We start from the raw sequence: 4,594 nt of genomic DNA, 5'->3' as shown, positions 1-4,594 counted from the left end.
TTAAATTGTTGTAATAAAAATGCATCAGAAAAATTAATTTTCTGTAAATTGCCTCTGGAAAACTGCATTCGTAGACAGTTTTTTATCTCCTGCTTCCTGGTTCAGACCATTCACATACAAAACTGCATTCGTAGATAGTGTTTCTGCTTCTGTAAACAACAGGTTCTGGTCATTGCGTTTTAGTTAGATTCTGGTTCTGTGAACAACAGTTTCTGGTCATTACGTTTTAGACAGTTTCTGGTTATGTGAACAACAGTTTCTGGTAATTGCGTTTTAGAAATAAAACATTTTTGAAGTGTTTTTACTCATTGCGTTTTAGGTAAACACATTTTTATGTGTATTCAGTTCATTGCGTTTTAGAGAGAATAGTTTCTTTTGTGTTTTTAGGCCATTGCGTTTTAGAGAGAACAGTTTCTTTTGTGTTTTTGGTCGTCGGGTTACTGCCGGAGTTCCTCAGAGTAGGTTGAATATGATGTGGTTGGGGTTTGATTGAAAATGAATCTGATGATTCCGGTGTACATGATTTGGGGACAGGGGTTGCTGCCGGAGTTGAATATAATTTGGGGACAGAGTAGGTTGAATATGATTCCGGTGTACTTGATTTGAAATCACGACCACATCATATTCACCCTTCAATCACAGAAGGTTTCTTGAAATCCCTAGAGTGAGAGAAGACTAAAGGGACGGGGGTGATGTATTTATGTTTTTTTTAGTTTTAAAATTTTGTATTAAATGGGTAAAATTACAAAAATACCCTCATGTGTCTTGCACATGTCAAACTTAACTAAAATTTTAACTTGGTTAGTGATAAAGGACCTATCATGTAATGGTTTTACAAATAAAGTACTATCACTGTAATTATTGAAATTAAAGGTCATCCATTGCAATTCGATACAAACATAAAGGACGAAAAGTGTGATTTACCCATTTTTTTATTTCATATAGTCATAATAAAGACTTTCATGATTGACATCCCGCCGCAACGCGCGGGTAGCGTCAACTCATTATATTAAAATTTCCAAACTTTTTGTAGATTGGTTGTATTAGGGGATGGTTCAAATGAAAACCACTTTTATTATGAAAACTCGAAAAGTAACTAAAAAAAGCCTAAAAACACACAATTTTTTTTTTCAATTTTTTTTATAAAAATCGCTGGTTTTTATATATAAAAAAAATTTCAAAAAAAAAATTGTAGTACACATGTGTAATAATACACATGTGTAGTATATATACACATGTGTACTACACATGTGTAGTATTACACATGTGCACTACACACATTTTTTTTTTTTGAATTTTTTTTTATATAAAAAAACCTGTGAAATTTGGTTTGCAAAAAAAAAAAAAACTTGTATGTTTTTTTGGCTTTTTTAATTAGTTTTCAAGTTTTCACAATAACTAGTGGTTTTCAATTGAACCTTCCCCATTGTATTATCAATTAATTTTGTTTCCCCCAAAATAAAAAAAATTTATTCCCTCCCAAGATATCGTTCCCCTCAAAAGGAAAATAATTCTCAGCCCCCTTAACCTAAATTTACGTCCCCAATTCGTCGATCTCAACTTCCGTGCTCTCTCTCTTAACCCTAAATCGGCCCATCTCTCCAATATCAATTTATCGGTCTCCTCCTTCTACACAACCGCTATGGATTAGGGCGAGCACGAGGAAACGTAACGGTGATAATTGTCGAGTGGTTTTCTATGATGATTCTCGAATCGTCTACCACGGTTATTCTTTAAGGTGAGGGTATTATATTTATTAACATATTCATTAAAACATCAGTTTTGTGTATTTGGTTGAATCATATAGTTTAAAGTTTCGATTATGTTACACCAAAACTGATTATGATTCGTATTTGAATGTAGTAATAAAACTAATCACTGAAATTAATGTAAATTGAGTCTCTGCGTGAATGCCATTTAAGCCTATTAAAGAGCATATGAAATTAACCTAGTCTGATTTTAGCTTTTTTATTGTATAGTAGCAATCATGTAAATGACATTTGAGCTATGAAGTCTGCTTGATATTTGCAAATTTGTTTAAACTATTACATTCACAGTTTAGAATTGTTTGTTTTCCTGGGTAATTAAGTGTCTTTATGTTTGTATGCTTTTATTTCTAAATGATTATTATTACTTATGATCTCTTTGTTTATAGAGTTACAGGAAACCAAAAGTAATTTTGATCTCTGGCATTAATGGAGGTGGAAAACCTACATCTCATGGTATGTTTGATGATAATCAAAATATTACATATGATAATTAATACTACATCTCAAAATATTTCACTTTATGTCTGTGTGCATAGATATATATTTCACTGATTATTTTGAGAAGGTTGTTAGTATGCCCAATGTACTCTAAAGTGAAATATTTTTTGGTTACTTTAATGAAACTATCTATATGAATTGCATTTGTGATACTTTAGGGCATCTGCGAGACTACAAGTGACCAACTGAAAATTGGGGCCGAAAGAACCAGCTGCTAGATTGTTTGCCTTCTAAGACCATCCGTAGTCGTGAGTTATTGGGCGTTTTTGAGCCAAAGCACCCCCCCCCCCACGCCAGATCTTCCGCCCCCATGGGCGTTGTTTTGGACCTTCAGCCCGCTCGCAACAACCACCACCGTAAGTCCTCTCAATTTCTCACACTAGTTCAATAAATTTATGATATGATTATCTAGCCTCTTCTATTTTATCATTCTTGAAAGAACCCTAATTCTGCCAGTCCAACTTCTACGCTTTAATCGCAACCTAAATCGCATGTTCAGGTTCCATTCATTACTTTTATATTACTCCATTACTTAATTCGTGTTTTCGTGTATCAACCAAACACCGTACTGTCTTTAATTGCTATTCAGTGTTAACTTAGGTTCATGATTCATTTATAATTTCTAACAGCAGCTATTATGTTTGCTGTTGAGCTTTAATTGCTTGCTATTTGATGTTTATTCCATATTCTTGATTTGTTATACATTTTATTCTGTAAAAATATTGTTTTTATACTCATATTGACATATTAATAGCTAGTGGACTATAGGATGTTGTTTGAATGAATTTAGTTTGGAAAATGTAAAATTTTTATATAGCTTATGTTTCGTTGATTCTGGATTCAGTTGTGTAATCGATTACAGTTTGTGATTATGGTTTAGAACTTGAATCTTATATAAGGAGTTTGAGTGAGATCTGAATCTTGTGAAAGAAGATAAAGATTAAAGTTTGAAAGTTTATTATTGTGTTAAAGATGATGTGAAATTTCGGTTTAGTGTTTAGATTAAGAGATGGTGCATTCTTGTGTTAGTAGATCTTGTTCTTGTTTTCGATCGGTTAGTGTTTGATGTTCGAGTTGTAGGTTTGTTTGTTGTTGCTCATTCTCATTACTGATTTGACTATAAAACTTTTGTCTTTTTGAATCTAAACTTAGATACTTAGATTTGTTGGTTTACATGTTGAATCTAGGTGCTAAAATGTGTGGTATTTCAGACTGTATTTTATAAGCTAAATGTATATAAGAACGATTATAAAAAACATGATAGGTAATTTAACAAGTTCTTCACAGTTCACTACACAACATCCCTGTTGGTCATCAGTTGAATTTAACCGGCTTATAACATGATTTAGGACCGTTCATCCTTTCCTGTTGTCATTTTGTAGTTGTTTTTGGCCCAAGAAAAAGGGGATATAATTCTTGTTTTAGTTAATGCACACGGACAACCTATTAATGACAAAGGTAGTCAACTGACCCATTTCATGGGAACCCTTTCAAGGAGTGGAAAGTATTGTCCGATTTATAAACCATGGAATAAAGTTAAGGCCACCAAAAAACAAGTGTTGCTTGCACTCTTAAAGGTACATAATTAAAAATATGTATGTTAATGACTTAAGTATTTATTTTCTCATGTAACCTCTTTCATTTTTAGACAAAATTTGATATTCCGGAAGTTGCTGATGGCTGGATATTGCAATCATTTGGGCGGAAGGTGAAGAACTGGAGGGCAAGAGTTAAGGAACTATACTATGATTTGTCTTTGTCACCGAAGGAACAAATAAGTTCTAGGCCAAAACAAGTGAAAAAAAAAAAAAAAACAATGGACGAGACTTGTGAAGTATTGGAATAAAGAAAAGTCTAGGGTATGAAATAGCCTACCACTCTGAAATTTCACTTGTCTATTGAAGATGGTTTATTTGTAGGTAGTCCATGAGGATTGAGGACGCATGATGACACAAGATTTTATGCTTCTTATTTCTTTAATTGCTTTAATTTCTTTGTTAAATCTTAAGACTTTATGTTAGATAATGTTATAACTTATTTATGGTTAGTGTTTTTCTTATGAACATGATTATTTAAAATATAATGAATTTTTATTTCTTTCATTAGTTGATGTTATACAATAATTATTATGATGTTATATGTTGATGGTCTGTTTATAAAATTGGTTTTATAATCTTATTTGGGATATTAAGACCATTTTCTTGATATTAATGTAGCTATAACGTTATACGCTTGTATGTGTATCAAAAGACTAAAAGTAGGTAATCACATATTAGAACATTGTAAAAGTGTCCTAATATGTTCTTTTTAGGACGCTATTTAAGTTG

General features: G+C 32.1%; 1 long non-coding RNA gene across 2 annotated transcripts; it reads left to right on the top strand.

The window, feature by feature from the left end:
- The first annotated feature begins 1,474 nt into the window (after positions 1 to 1,474).
- LOC110867864 lies at positions 1,475 to 4,363 on the top strand. 2 transcript variants are annotated; one of them, XR_002551968.2, is made up of 5 exons: positions 1,475 to 1,738; positions 2,156 to 2,222; positions 2,426 to 2,623; positions 3,650 to 3,844; positions 3,916 to 4,363. It is a non-coding gene; the product is annotated as an uncharacterized LOC110867864 (long non-coding RNA). The 2 variants fall into 2 exon arrangements; XR_002551970.2 differs by having other exon boundaries at positions 1,476 to 1,738; positions 3,763 to 3,844.
- Positions 4,364 to 4,594: the final 231 nt, after the last annotated feature.

The sequence above is a fragment of the Helianthus annuus genome, chromosome 7 (genome assembly GCF_002127325.2).
Source record: "Helianthus annuus cultivar XRQ/B chromosome 7, HanXRQr2.0-SUNRISE, whole genome shotgun sequence".
NCBI classification, from domain to species: Eukaryota; Viridiplantae; Streptophyta; class Magnoliopsida; order Asterales; family Asteraceae; genus Helianthus; species Helianthus annuus.
The sequence above is the reverse complement of the archived record's forward strand: the minus strand, read 5'-3'. Positions and strand labels throughout refer to the sequence as shown.